This window comes from Abramis brama (assembly GCF_963993115.1).
Source record: "Abramis brama genome assembly, chromosome: 22".
In the NCBI taxonomy this organism is placed as follows: Eukaryota; Metazoa; Chordata; class Actinopteri; order Cypriniformes; family Leuciscidae; genus Abramis; species Abramis brama.
In genome coordinates, this window is record NC_139984.1 from 6,078,094 (window position 1) to 6,094,528 (window position 16,435).

The following is a 16,435-nucleotide window of genomic DNA, read 5'->3' on the forward strand; positions in this document are numbered from 1 at the left end:
TGACGTCATTGTCCCTTTAAAGTCCCAATAATGTTTGTTTTGGTCCTTATAAGTCACATATTCTTCAAAAAGAGAAATGTCTCTATAAACCACAATAGGTTTAGGGTGGTGTGTATCATGCTCTGAAGGGTGTATCTGAAGTCTAAAGTGTCCTGAATTTTTTTCAATTTTTTTTGAGTGTTTTAATCGAATTCTCATAGCTCTAGGACCTCAGGAAAGGGTAGTCCATCTAAACCACCACCGGGCCTGTTTGGAGAAAAAGTCTGGCTAATCCACATAAACCAGTATGTGTGTGTGTGTGTGTGTGTGTGTGTGTGTGTGTGTGTGTGTGTGTGTGTGTGTGTGTGTGTGTGTGTGTGTGTGTCTGTCTGTCTGTCTGTCTGTCTGTCTGTCTGTCTGTCTGTCTGTCTGTCTGTCTGTGTGTGTGTGTGTGTCCTGATAAATCCTATTATGGGGACAAAATATCCCCACAAAGATGGCAATATTTGAAATTTTTGACCTTGTTTGGACACTTTTGCTCCCCATGAGGAAAACAGCATACAAACATACTAAGAGATGTTGTTTGAAAATGTAAAAATGCAGAAAGTTGTGTGTGATGGGTAATTTTAGGGGTAGGGTTAGTGTAAGGGGACACACACACGTTTCTTTTACACCATAAATTCCATGAACATTATGATAAATATAATTTTAACACATCTGAGTATTTAATAACATTAGAATCCGCAGAACAGTTTTAATTTCTAAAAATGTAATTTGACCATATATTAATTACTTTTCCAGTCCATTAAGAAGTAATTAGTGGTGCCCTGATGTGGCTCAGTTTATCAGTTTCCATAGAAAATAATAATAATATTAATTATTTTAACATAATAATATGTTTGAATATTTTTTCATTACTATTTAACCTTGAATCCTTTTACTATTTAAAAGGTCATTGGAGCTGAAGAACAATTGTGTTTTGTCTCCCTCTACTTGTGAAAACCGATCACTACAACATTCAAAATCCATTAGTCTATACTAGATGGACATTGTCCAAAATCTGCAGTAAATATGCCTTTTTTTTTTTTTTATTCAAGACAATTTAACTGTTTATGTTTAATCGTGATTTAACCGTGAATGTTATCTAAGTGTAATTTAAAAACTACTTAAAACAGAAAGCCATTAATAATAAAAATAGATCAGAGTATAAAATAATATAATATATTTAGTATCAACACTATTTGCACTATGAATAATATAGTCTTGCTGTGGGCAGTAGTGTCAGTAATCTGAGCTGTCAATGTCCTTGTCTTTACTAATAGATGTCACTCTGATGGAAGTAATTTTAAGAAACTCACAACTTTTAAAACTGTTTTATTGAGTTTTTTTTTTTTTTTGCAATTGATTCCTGGGATTCGGTGCCTTTTGTGTCCCCAGTAAATATCATGATCTTACTGCCTTAAAATGCTGAACAATATCAATTTTAAACCTGTCTTAGTCATAAATTTCACCATTTGAACTCTAAGCATTTAGAAGTTGATTCAAAATAATAATTTGATTCATTTACAGCATTTGAACCACTGTATATCACCATTTTCCCTTTGTCCCCAGGCCTGTGCGGCCCAATTTCATGATGAATACAACACTTACTATAGGTGAGTTTTTCCATTTTTTCTCCGAAAGAGAATCGGGTTTTTACAGCCGTTACTTCACTGTTCCGAAAAAGGATGGGGGGTTGTGTCCTATACTAGATCTGAATCAGTTGAATCGTGTAGTCAGGAAACTCAAATCATATCCGAGGATTGGTTTCTCACGATAGATCTAAAAGACGCATACTTCCATGCCTACACATACGCATTCTGAACTATATCGACGACTGGCTGATTCTAGCGGAGTCGGAGCAGTTGGCGGTTCGGCATCGAGATGACGTCATTCGGTCACGATGCGAGCCGTCTTATCGCCCGCTCGTGTCACCTCGATCCTCTCAGCCATGAAAGAGTTAAGGCTAGGCCAGTCACGCACTGTGAAACAGTTTCAGAGACTGTTGGGCCTCATGGCAGCGGCGTCCAATGTGATGCCCTTTGGCCTGCTGTGCATGAGACCCTTGCAGTGGTGGCTCAGGACTTCGTACGATGAAGATCACGCGGCGGTGTCTCCGCTCCTTGGTCATATGGAGGAAACCTTGGTTCCTATCCCAGGCTCGAGTGTTAGGAGCTCTTTGCCATCGAGTTGCGCTCTCGACAGATGCTTCTCTCACAGGCTGGGGAGCCGCTCAGGGTCTCTGGAGGAGTCATCATCGTTCGTGACACATAAAATGCCTGCAGGTGATGGCGGTCTTCAATGCGTTGAGACACTTCCTCCCAGATCTGAGGGGTCATCATGTGCTTGTCCGGTCAGACAACACATCGGTGGTCTCTTACATAAATCACCAGGGGGGTTTGGGCTCACGTCCACTATGCAAACTGGCGCACCAGATCCTCCTGTGGTCCCTAGGGAAGAGACTCTCCCTGAGGGCAGTGTATATGCCGGGGTACCAAAATATAGGAGCAGACATTCTGTCGAGGCAGGGGCTGAGGCCTATTAAATCTGAAATATAGTTATGTTTGTAATGAAACAAAGTCAAACACATGTTCAAATGACAAAGTGCAACTAATACCCAGATATAATTATTTTAAAATACAAAATCTATGGTGACTTGGCCTTTTTGTCGTAATGGTTCCTAGCTCTGGTGCAGCACTCTGGGTGGGACTGACCAGTTATGTGCCCATGGCACAGTCTGTTGTAGTCTACATCCAGGAAACCTGTATCCGTCTTCACAATTAGGGAAAAGCTGCCATTTCAGCTCAGGGAAGGGAAGTTGTGGTGCTGAACTATGTGCGGGACAATTAGCAATGGACAAAGAGCGCACTGCGCAGTGCATACCTTGGGAAGTGGGAAACTTTGGCAAAGCTGGCAGTTCACCCCAACTAAACACTTGGAGTTAGGACTGTGGTGTGTTGGACACAGGCCACACCCTAGTTTGCCAAAAATGACGAACAACTGTTTTTTTTTTTTTAAGAAAAGGTACATAAAATCGGAAATATAGTTATGTTTGTAATGAATCACAGTCAAACACAATGAACCAAGAGCACACTCTGCGATTTGCATAAACATTTTTAAGGCTTTGCAAAATATAAAAGAATACAATATTTTGCTGCTGGATAAAATAAATTAAGTAGCCTTTTATGTATTTATAGTCTTTGATAAGATTTGACACTGTCAGAGAACAATAATAAAGCAATCATTAATTAGAGAGTGTTTTCGAGAAAAGGTATTTTAATGCTGATTACGTGAGCTACTGTATCCAGCGAATTAACGATCACTCAGCTTTTCTGCAGACTTGCTGTAAGTTTCAGGAGGCTACTGAGAACTGCTTGCCTTGAGACAGTGGTGTTTTGCGAATGTTCATGCGCAGCATCTGCAATCATGCTCATAAATGCAATTTAACGATCATAAATGTGCCGAGGAGACTCGGTTCCCCTATGTGGGACAGACTGCAACATGTCTTTAAATCCAAACTTCTTTGACAGTATTGTATTTCTTTGCAAACCACGTCTCCCGTGTTTCAGTCGACCCACCCGTTAAACATGGATTCAAATGAATATATTTTCAAATTGTGTAAACACATTATTGTGCATGTTTGTGTGGGAGAGGCTAATGCAAAATGTATCATCAATATGCAGCTTATTGCTATCCACTTCAGCATGCATCTACTTTCAGTGTCATGAAGTTAACAAGGGCTACACTGTAAAAAATTTAACCGTGATTTTTACGGTAAAAAAACGGCAGCTGTGGTTGCCAGAACTTTACCGTCAAAAATACGGTAGCAACCCGTTATTGGTTTTACATGCTTAACTTAAAATTTACAGTAATAAACCGTATTTTATTATCTGATATAATGTGAATTTACCATCCTATTGAAGTATTAATATCTGTTTTGTACCATAATACACTGATAACCACCAATCACAGCAGTGATGAGAGTCACATGATCAATCAAAGCTCATCACAGGCAGCTCTTCCACAAGAAAGTTAATACTATAGAAGCTGCACAGTGTCATTCACACAAACATTAAACACCATCACGGTAACACACATGAAATTTTAAAAATGCAATAAACATTAATTGAACAACATTAAATGTAACATAAAACCCTAATGTACATAACTGATTAGAAAAAAACAAAGAAAACTATGAAGAAACAGTTATTTCAACAAAAATACATCAAATGTGAAGTGTCACACAGGGAATTGTGTGAATGTCAATTTACGGTTTTTCACTGTAAATTATACAATGAGTTGTTCTTTTTCACTTTCAAAAACTGTCAATTTAACAGTATTTTACAGTAAAATTACATTAAATGTACCATTAGATCTATCACAGTTATTTACCGTATATAGCGTTTTTACAGTCTTTTACCGTTAAAATTACGATCATTTTTTACAGTGTAGAACTGGCCCCCGACTGAGCCTGGGTTCTCCCAAGGTTTTCTTCTCTATTCTGTCACTGATGGAGTTTTGGTTCCTTGCCACTGTTGCCTTGGCTTATGGCTTGCTTAGTTGAGGACATTTAATATTCAACAATAGTATTGATCTGCCTTACTTAAGGTGGACGATGACGCAATTTTGTTCTAGAAACAAACTTTGTTGTATTATTTTCATGTTTTCACTGTGAAGCTGCTTTGATACAATCTGTATTGTAAAAAGCGCTATATAAATAAAGATGACTTGACTTGACAATGACTCCTCTTCCTCAATGCTCCGCTGTGGTAGAGATGCATTTGTTATATTTCTCGCCAGATTTTCGAAGACAGCAACTCGTGTTTCATTATGATTCATCATTTCACACACAATTTGCCATCTCCTGCCAAAAACTTAATTCTGTCTTTGATGTTTTTCTGAGACAGCATATGTTGTGCATTTGCTTAAATTTTGCTAATTTCCTGATCTAATTTGTGGTTAAGACAATTGAAAGCTTAATGGGTAACACTTTACAATAATTTTAATTAGTTAACTACCTTAGTTACATGAACTAAGCATGAACAATACTTCTACAGCATTAATTAATAGTTAATATTAATTTCCACATTTACTGATAGATTATTAAAATCAAAGGTTGTATTTGGTAACATTAGTTAATGCACTGTGAACTAACTTGAACAAACAATGAACAGATGGATTTTTATTAACTAACATTAACAAAGATTAATAAATACTGTAACAAATGTACTGCTCATTGTTAGTTCATGTTAGTAAATACATCAATATTAACTAATGAACCTTATTATAAAGTTACCGTGTTTAGTGTTTAGGATTTTGGGCATGTCCCTTTTTTATTATTAAATATATGACATAAAATGAAGAAGATTAGGCTCTAGTTCACTAATCAAACAAGCAAATTTGTGACACTGAGCATGCTAACTCTTATGCACAAAAAGTTGCATTTTCTTGCTTCCATTGGGATTATGAAATTATGCTGAATAGCATAATCATCAGGTCTCGAACAAACTTCATGTTAATTTTAATTTAGCCTTTCCCTTGCATTTTACTTGCATTTAATTTAGACTTTTGGACCCCACTGCATCTTAAAAAAAAAAAAAAAAAAAACTGCTACATACAAGTTTCCATACAAAATCATAACATGACCTTCATTATTTTTGACCTAATCAACACTGCCATTTAGAATTAGATATTTAGTAAATGAACTTGCCAGAATATGAATTTGCCCTATTTGCTATATTTTGCAGCTCACCTTGTATTTATCTTAATTTTATCTTAAATGCAAATCACTCTTCTATGGTATCCCTCATGCGTATACATTTGAACTCAATCCAGTTTTATTGCTGCTCTCAAAATGTATATTTAGCATCACTGTCCTGTCCAAACCAGAAGCTGTGATTTTTTTTTACAGTTCAGCTTTACTTTGCACACATGTTATAATGAGCCTCTACAGCATGACCTACACATCTGAAACAGCAATGAGCCAGAGTTTGCTGGTTGTGTGGGTCAGTGGTGTTGGGCTGTGACCGCAGCCATCAGAATAGATGAGTGAAGAGACTAGGACTGTCCACATCTGAAATAGAAATGCCAGCGTGCTTTGAGTGCCAGCAGGAACCCACAAAACACTTCATTGATTCATAAGCCATAGTATAGAGTGGCAGCTGCTCTGAGTTTAACTATAATACATGGGCTGACTATATATAATAAAAATTCAATCAGATATAAAATTCAAAATATGTTTATTGGACATGGCACATGAAACGACTCATACAGTGTGAAGTGGGGGAAGATATGCACTCATAGCATTTTGTAATTTATTAATAACTGAACTTTTCATTGCATATTCATCATCAGCTTCAACATTATGTTTTTAACATGTTTTTCTCAGCAGACAGGAAGTGACACAATCAATGGATTCCTACCTCTGTATGCCGCCTGTGGAGGGAGCATTTTCCCACAACTGGACGCAGCCGCTGAGTTTGTTCTGAAAGCAGTCAAACTAGTAACTCAACACAAACCTGGTATTAATCATGTTGCATCATGTTCTGATTAACAGGTAAAAGTGGCCCATATGTTCTTCCTCTTATTCTAAACAACACAAATCAACAGCAGAAGAGGTTGTTGTTCAAATTATGTGCTCGCAACATTTTAGGCATACACTTACATTAAAAACATGCCCAAACTCTGTCAGCCACATCAATAATGAACATCTCTATTTTGTACCCTGGGAACAATCTTTGCTATCCTGCTGTAGTGTCCTATATTACAGACGGAAATCGTTTGCACTTTGAAAACACAGACATGAACACTTCTTTCATTTGTTGTAACAATTATTTCAAATGTTGTGACAATATAACTTTATACAGTATGGCAAGTGTTTAAATGTATAATTCTCAAAGCTTTTCCCATGGGCACAGTTTCCTTTTGTTTACAATCTGTAAACCGTCACTGGCTACATGTAAAAGATGTTTACTCTGTTCTACAGAAGTGCAGATGTGTGTGTATAGCCGATGTTCAGTTGATTGTAGTGTGTTAGGCCTTTTCACACACATCTGTTTTTGGGAGAGAGAAAAAAAAACACACAGAAAACACAAAGTTCTTTAAAAACAGAGTTCCAGTTCCAGACACCCGTGAACCTGATGAACTTCAGTCAGCATTTTAAAGCATAAAGCCGAGCTCCCAATGCAACGTCTCAATTATTCGTTAAATACTCTCAATATATCTAAGTGAAAAATAACCATTTTGTTCAAAATTTAGTACGCACCATATTGAGACACTCCTGACAAAAAGTGAGCTTCATTTAACATATATGGGCTTATAAATTTTGCGGTGTGGCCCATAATGACTAATTGGCCTATTTCTTGTGAATTTTACTTGGGGGACATGAACAACAGGAGGGTTACAGCCATTTGTAAATGATCAGCCATTTATGTCAAGGTCACCGTGATTCAATTCACACCAAAGCGACAGATCAACGGACCAACGCGTACAATCACCAGATTACAGAACATCACTTCTCAGACATTTCATGACCCAACAAGAGCCGATTCAACATGTTCAATCTGTGAAAACAAGCTCCGACAGACACCGACAAACGCCAACATCAGGGGTAACACACTGATCCGACAAAACCCAACAAAGTGTTTATTCCCGTCTGTCGGCATGGTGTGAATTGGCCTTAACACATTTTCTTGGATCAACAGATTTGTTGATCCTGGAACAACATTCCTGTCTGAAAATTTAGTCCTAACCCAATCCCTACCCCTAAACCTAACCCTACCCATAAGTTAACCCTAAAATCAGAGGGAAATGATAGGTGAATAACACTGATATAGAAGCACTTAACCCTGGTTGTAAGCCAAAACTTGACATCAGCTGTAAACTTGGCCCTCAGATCTGATTGGTTGATTGGAATGTTGTTCCAGGATCTACAAATATGTTGATACAGGAACATGTTGCACTTAGTGAAATCAGGTTCAGGTGTGTAGAAGGTTCAATAGCTTCACATTCAATAACAAAATGCAAGGGAATTCATTTAATTTCATTCACCATTGGTTGCCAGACATGCCTGAATTTTCTTCTGCCCTATAAGTCCCTATCTCTGGGAATCAGAGACCATAAGTCACTCTCCTCCTAGACTGTTGGTCAGATTTGCAGAAAGTTTGAGAATCATCATCTCAAGACCCTCATGACAAAACGTTCTAAAAAGAGTTTAAATAAGTGTTGCAAAAATATCAACCTTAAATATTTGTAAATTTGAATGTGTCTGGCTTATAGTGTCATTCACTTCCAGGTATTTTTAGCTCTACAAGCCATTTCCTGCACTTTGTTATTCTTCTAGCTGCGGCTTATGAATCGGAAGTCTCACACATTCACAGAAAACAGCTTACTTCCATGTTGAAAAAATAAGGTGGATAAACCATTTTAACTAATAGACCTACATCTGCTGAATGCAAAGACCAAACTTAAAAGAACTTGACATACATGACAAGTCATGTCAATCTCTGCTCAATCTTTGATCGTGCAATATGATCCTCATGGCAGCAAAATCTATGTAATCAGCCATAGAAGGAAGTCACTTGCGCTTCAGCCTGGTTGGTGCTCACGGAGCAGGACACAAAATTCAAGAGAGGAAACCCAAGGTCTAGCTAGGACCAACGAACAGGACCGGAGCACACAACGTTTTAATTAATTTATTATTGATAAATAATGACTAACGTTTCGACGCCCATGCGTCTTCTTCAGAGTCAAACAATCAATGGCAACGATGTACAGATTTTAAAGCATTAAAGTTCAAATCATTGGCCACAGGCCTAGATGGGTGTGGTACATCAATTAATCAATCATATACAAGCACTCAGGTGTATGCAATTGCGAGACACTATGTACAAGCTAATCATGGCTCTAATGCGTCCTTAAAATTTTGGGGTATTGAAAGAATTCTACCCTCCCAACGAGGCGGCGATATAGTCAAGTCCCTACTACAAAGAGAGGCGTTCTGGATTTTCACTCTTAACACAGTGGAACCTAATGGTCTTAATGAGGAACTAGGCCTCTCATGTTTTTTATAATTCACACTGTGAGGCACTTCTATACATGTTGCTAGCGGATATTTTTACATTTATATGTGTTTTTTTTCTTCTTTTTTTTCTGAAGGTGTTGTAATTTTTTCAATAATCAATAATAAATTCATTAAAACGTTGTGTGCTCCTTTCCTGTTCCTTGGTCCTAGCTAGACCTTGGGTTTCCTCTCTATGTAATCAGCCATTTATGTAAATGACAGATGAGGGGCTGTAATTTTTCGGTCTAATATTTTGCAACCAATTTACATGCTTTTATTTATTTAGAAGTCAAATGTCTCTTTTGAAACAATCATGCATTTTTGTGACTTTTGACTTTGCAGGAAAGTGAATCAATTGTATCACCTAATCATCGATTTGAGTCATTGGTGCTTGGACCCTGATGATTGATGTTTGCGGGCGGCTATATTTATAGGGAGCAAGGCCACGTATAGAGATAGATTCAGCTTTGCCATTACCACACACATTGGAGCAATAACACTTTGCATATGTGTGTGTGTTTTCACTTAATGAGTCACAGAGACCAGGACCTTCATTCATGTTTCGAATCGGTGCTCCCTGCAGAGATCAGACATCAGACACGCAACTGTCTGATTGGATAATAAGATCAAACTCTGCTCTGATTGGATAATGACGTGAATACGCCATCGTGGCATCTGGATCCAATCGAGGCTTCTTCTTCCACTTTAATTCAAATTCTGCCTCTTTTCCTTCTCTTCCTTTTAGGAGAGAGCCAGTGGAGAGAAAAGGTAATTTTAGAAACAGTCCATGTATATCAACAAAGAGGAGAGCGATGCATTTCTGTTAATGTATATAATCATGTCTCTCTGCTTATGAGTAACTTATGAGTCTCAAAGAAACACGGATAAAGGCAAACATTTGTAACATTTTCTGAAGAAACTGTGAGTAGAGCTTTTCAGAAATAAAGCTCGCCACTAGGGGTGTGCAGCAGAGCCAATATTTGTATCTGTGTCTGCAACAATCTCAAAATGATTTGTATCTGTATCTGTATTAGGATAAATCCAGGAGTAGGGGCTTTAACGGGAAGTTCATGAAAATAGACAAGAAACCCATTTTAAATGTAATTCTGTTCTCTTCATAGTTTTCATTTACCAAATATGCATTGTATACCTCATAAAAAAACTTTTTTTTATTACAACTATAAAATGTATTGAAATATTTTCAAATTAAAACAATAATACTAAATGTTAAATAAAAAGGGAACATTTATTATTATTATTATTATCATATATATTTTTAAACCTTCTAAAAAATCTTATTTTCTAACAAGAGGTCTCTATATAAAATAGCTGATTAGAGAAATAGAAGTTGAAAGAAAATATTCAGTGGTTGAAAATGTACAGCCAAAAGGACAAAAGGTCTCACGTACAGCAGGTCAAAGGGAATTATGTTGGACTGCCATGAGCCCCAGTAATCTTTGAAAAGTTTGATAATAATGCTTGGCCAAGCTTGATCGTGGTTATTGTCATCAGGATAGACTCGATACGAGTGCGAGACAAACGTGCCTGCATTGTAACCAAATCTAAAACATCGTTTTCTGAAGAGGGAGTAGCACGTTCTTCTAGGCATTAAGCCTCAGGCCCAAGCGTCTTATTTGAACAAGATGGACATCTCGATGTCGAACCGTCATTTCATCGACTTCGGGCAGACACTGCAGTTTGAGTTCTCTGAAAACCAATGTGCCCTGAGCCCTGATGCGGCTGAGATACAACATTGATTTCCTGAGGGCTTCGTGGAGGCACTTGCTTCTGCCTTTGACGATATGAGGAGCAGAAGGCTGGAAGCATGGGATCTAGAGCAGCGAGGGATGAACCTCTTAAACACTGCTGATTGAAATTTCGCCTCCTGAAACCTCTCAAAGAACGAATTTAGAGCATCACCAAAGAGGCCAGAAGGCGACAGCGGAGAAATGTTTGATCCCTCCCACTGATGCCAGAGAGGTTCAACCATAAATGCCTCTCCATTGCTACCAGCACTGCGATGGAGCGGCCGATGGCTTGGGCCATCTCTTGGTGGCACGGAGAGACAGACTGTGGCCTGGCGTAGCTCTTTAATATCGTGAGGCCTGACCCCCTTGCCCTCATCAAGGTCCCTGTTACGCTCCTTGGCTCAAGGGAAGCAACAAAAACAAGGTACATGCAAATGTAAATGCAATTAGTAAATGCAAAAGGTTACAAAATACAACGCAAGCCAAGTCCAAAAGCAAAGCCCCCTCTCCTGGCTCAGTTGGTGATCTTTTTTAAGAAGCGCCTAAGGCACGGTCACTGGTGTTTCCAGTTGACTGCCAATTGAGGTAATTAGTGGGCAAAGGTACCAAACAGCAATTTCCAAAACCAACAGCAGAGGTCGTCACATCCCTAAGCAAGTCTGCCTGGTAAGCCTGCATGATGGCCATAGCATGCAAGGATGCACTGGCACGACTAGACGCCATATATGCCCTGCCCACTAAACTGGAAGTTGTTCTTTGATGAAGTTGTGGAGACGGTGTGACGCTGTAACATATACTTTATATGTTACAGCGTGAGCTGGAGTCTTCCATCAGCTCACTTTCTGATTGGGTATTGTTTCGCTTCACGTGATAATCTCCGGAGCGTGCGCTCGTTTGTCCTCGGGGTTCCCCCCACACAACAGAATTTCTGATTTTCTGATTCGAGATCATAGGGGCACCGACGTTCTTCCGAGCCGATTCAGTCACTCTTATACACACCTCACACCACAGGAAAATCTGATAAGATAATCTGTAGAACCATCACGATAATCAGACTTTACCTAGGATTGTCGAAAGGGGAGAAATCGGTCCAAAATCAAGCCGAATATCTTGTAGTGTGTACCCAGCATAAGCTATTGCTCTAGTGCAGTGTTTCCCAACCCTGGTCCTGAGGATCCCAGTACTGCACAGTTTAGATGCTTCCTAATCAAACACACCTGATTCAACTCATCAGCTCATTAGTAAAGACCCCAAGACCTAAGATATGTGTGTTAGATAAGAGAGACATCCAAAATGTCCAGTGTAGGGGGTCCTCCAGGGTTGCACCAGCCATTCGAATGCTATTAAGTCCACACTAGATGCTTAGTAACTACTAGCTAGTTTGTAACTAACTCCGTACTTTATTTGGTTGCACCATTTGTCTTAAGGCAGAACGTAGATAGTATGTCATAAGCTCTCCATAAAGTTATGAGTGGTAACATAATTTGACGGTTACCCTAAATGATCCAATAGCAGCCTTCAAATACGTGAGCAGAAGTTGTGTTGAAATGCTAGCATGCTTACATTGATTTTTAGCATATTGCTATGTGGTTGCTAAGGGGTTGTGGAGGGTTGCTAGTTGATACTTACTGGCCCAAGTTACTATATATATATGTTTAAATTCAAGTTGTGAATAAAACTTGTGAAAAATCTGGATACTGCAAAAACAACTTGATTTGTTGAGGCAAAATCATATGACTTTTTAAAAAATGTATTCAGCAAATGTGTTTCCATCAGTTTATGCATAACACTCTCCTCAACAACTCATAATTTCAGGTATTATTCATTTCCACAGCACAAACAGTTTAGGTAGTTAACAACCTCAATGCGGGTGGTAAGTAAAAGCCAGGGAGGGTGAGGTCAAAGGTCATGCATTGTGTTGGCCAGAACAGGAAGAGGAAACCGTAAACATCCTGAACTGTTTACTGAAGGACTTGTTGTCATGGTGAAAGTGTCTATGAGGTTAATGACTAGAATGTGTGTGTGTGTGTGTGTGTGTGTGTGTGTGACATCTCATTCAAGACCAGCATTCCATGGCTAGAGAGAAGAGCTTCACGATAATACTGTGTGTGTGTTATAACACTCTCTTCAACATGTCTCTGTTTTCTGTCTCCAGCATCTCGCATATCGATTTTGCGCCATGAAAAGCTTCTACCACTTACTGCTGAGATCCGCAGTGTCTTCCTACAGGACGCTCATATCTCCACAGGAGAGCCGATATCACTACTGTGACATGAAAGACTCCTAGAGTCCTACACAGATTGATCTGGTTTAATGGTTATCAGTAGATACAATACATGCCTTCACATGGAGATTAATGGGATAAAGATGAAGATTCATCTTCATGGTCTGTTCAGAATCTGAAATACGCAGAGGCCTTTTTGAAAGCTCAACATTTTTTTAAGTTAAAATATCATGTCAATGTGACTTCATTTTTTTCTTTACACTCTTAAGAAAGTTAAAACAGGGCACAGTGTGAAGACTTTCTGCATAGATTTTTCACCGGTGTTTTACCCGTATTTTGAATTACGCATTGAACTGTGTTGTGTTTTAGTAACAAAGGAAATGACTGTAACATTTAAACAATGCTAAGTTGGTACTAAGAGGCCCAAAGTGTGCCAAAAAATATCACAAACACCATTGCACCACCAGCAGGAGTCTGAACAGCTGATACAAGGCAGGAGGGATTCATGCTTTCATGGTGTTTACGCCAAATTCTGACCCGACCATCTGAACGTTGCAGCAGAAATCGAGAGTCAGGCAACAGTTTTACAGTCTTCTGCTGTCCAGTTTTGGTGAGCTCGTGCAAATTGTAGCCTCAGTTTCCTGCTCTTAGCTGACAGGAGTGGCACAGGTGTGTGTCTTGTAGCCCGTCTGATTCAAGGCTTGATGTGTTGATCGTTCAGAGATGATCTTCTGCAGATCTCGGTTGTAACAAGTGCTTATTTGAGTTACTGTTGCCTTTCTATCAGCTCAAACCAGTCTGGTCATTCTCCTCTGACCTCTGACATCAACAAGGCATTTTCTCCCACAGAACTGACACTCACTGGATACTTTCTCTTTTTCTGACCATTCTCTGTAAACCCTAGAGATGGTTGTGAGAGAAAGTCCCAGTAGATCAGCAGTTTTCTGAAATACCAACAACCATGCCACGTTCAAAGTCACTTAAATCACTTTTCTTCCCCATTCTGATGCTCAGTTTGAACTTCAGCAGATCGTCTTGACTGATCCTGCGCCCCAATGTCCATACTATCCATCCTAAATAGTATGTGAGATTTAAAAAAGTGTCCCAAAGTCTCATCCCACAGTTTGTTGAAAAGAGTATGCCAGAAGACCCCGGATGATCTACTACTTCCGGTAGATTTTCGAAGTGTGGATCCGTGCTCACTATAACAGCTAATATTGCTCACAACCCAGTGCGCTTTGGAGGAGGATTTGGTTCAGAACTACAAACACAAGTATAAAGTGTTAGAAAACTACAAAACATGGCGACCGACGGTTAAGTAGAGAGGTTTGGATAAAGAGGTTTGAGTGACTAATAATCAGCATTTAAGTTGATAAATTTATATTTCATCTGCAACAACAATGTGAACTTCTATAAAGATCCGTTTGGCCATTAACTTTTAAATGTCTTGTTATGCATTAACATGAGAAGAGTTTTCCACATGAAAGACCCGTGACTGCGATGTTGACTGTGACAAGATGATTGACAGGCTAGCTTATGGTGACAGGATGCGTGTAACTAAGCAACAGAGAGCAACCGTTAAAGACACTATTTTATGATGTGATTGTATGTCCCACAGTGTATACACATTCTCAAAAGTATGGTTACACTTTATTTTGATGGTCCACATTAGACATTCTACTAACTATGAGTAACTTTGCAACTACATGTCAACTAACTCTCATTAGAGTATTAGTAGCCTGTCAGTAGACTGTTAGGGTTAGGTGTTAGGGTTCGGGTTAGTAGAATAAGTTGACTTGTAGTCAACAAGTTACTTATAGTCAGTAGAATATATGTTGGGGGACCAACAAAATAAAGTGTTAGCAAATGTTAAGCAGACAGTCTACTAATACTCTAATGACAGTTAGTTGACATGTGGCTGCAAAGTTATTTATAGTAAGTAGAATGTTTAGTAAGTGGACTATCGAAATAAAGTGTTACCAAAAGTATTCTTCACAAAAAGAGTACATAGTTTTAGGGTGTATAAGTAGGCGGATTGAGACGTAACACATGTCTACATGCCTAAATGCACTGAGATGCTGCCATGTGATTAGCTGATTAGATATTTTCGTTAACGAGCAGTTGAACAGGTGTAGCTAATAAAGTTAAGCTAATAATTAGAAAGCTGAGAAATGCTGCCTCCGCATGCAGGATACAGATATAGGAAGGCAACAAGGCAATCGCAATTCAGTGATCGTGTCACTTCCTGTCACCTTAATCTGATCGATTTTGAAAGGCAGCAGATGTATCCTTCACTGCCTATGATATCCCACAATCCTGTGCTTTCCTTTCTGTGACGTTGAGCTAAAAAATAAAGATGGTGCCTGAAAATTGCTCTAATCTCCATTTTTTTTACCTATATTCTACACACTTTTGATGTCATTTCTAGCAAGAAATTCCTATTGTAGTAATTCAATATTTGCTAAGTTTTCACCAAACCAAAGCTCTCTCTATTTTGCTGTAGATCATTAAACCGTTACGCTGTCTCAGTCTGTCGCGAGGGACCTTCATGCCTACAAAGTCATTGCCTGATAGATGAGACAGCGAGGACAGCCCCCTAAGCTTTAGGACACAGCCTAAATGTGTATTTAAATATCTACATTTTCGGAAAGGTCATTGTTGTCAATTCCAGTTTAACCCCAAACAAAACATGCCCTTGTGAAATAGAAGTGTGCTTAATTGTATTGAATGTTCACTTGTGTGCTTTAAATCTTAAAGTATTTATAAAACAGCAGATATAATGAAATAAAAGGCCACATACTGAAAAAGAGCACACTTCCATGACTAAATAACACACTTCTGGCATAACACACTTTAAAAAGAGTGCACTCAGTAAAATGTCAAGTTAGTTTCACTTTAAGGTACATTTTAAATCATTATGTTTTAATAATGTTTTGTCATGCATTAAATAACTTCTGTTGATGTGTTGTCTAACATACTAAAGCACATGTAAAGTAGCCTAAATATAGTATATATAGTAAATACACACACACCCTGTACAAAGTCATTATCAACAATCACAAAGGTCTCAAACCACTAGATGGTGATATTGCTCTTACTCTCACTAACAGCCTCGCTGGTCCTCAAGTCAAAGATTATCTTTTGAAAACAATCTTAACAGAGTTCGTTTTCACACTGTATGCAAATAAAACCTGACTTACAAGTCACTCCTGCAATGATTGCCCCTGATCTAATTTAAGGAACATTAAGAGACAAGTTTTAAAGCTTTCATCCCATGTGATTGAAGCCCTCAGACCCCCATTCAGTCATAAATGACCATTCATCACTCAGAGCATTTGTTCAAGCTGCTGTTATCTTTCAAAAATATTTACTTCCCCTGGTTAA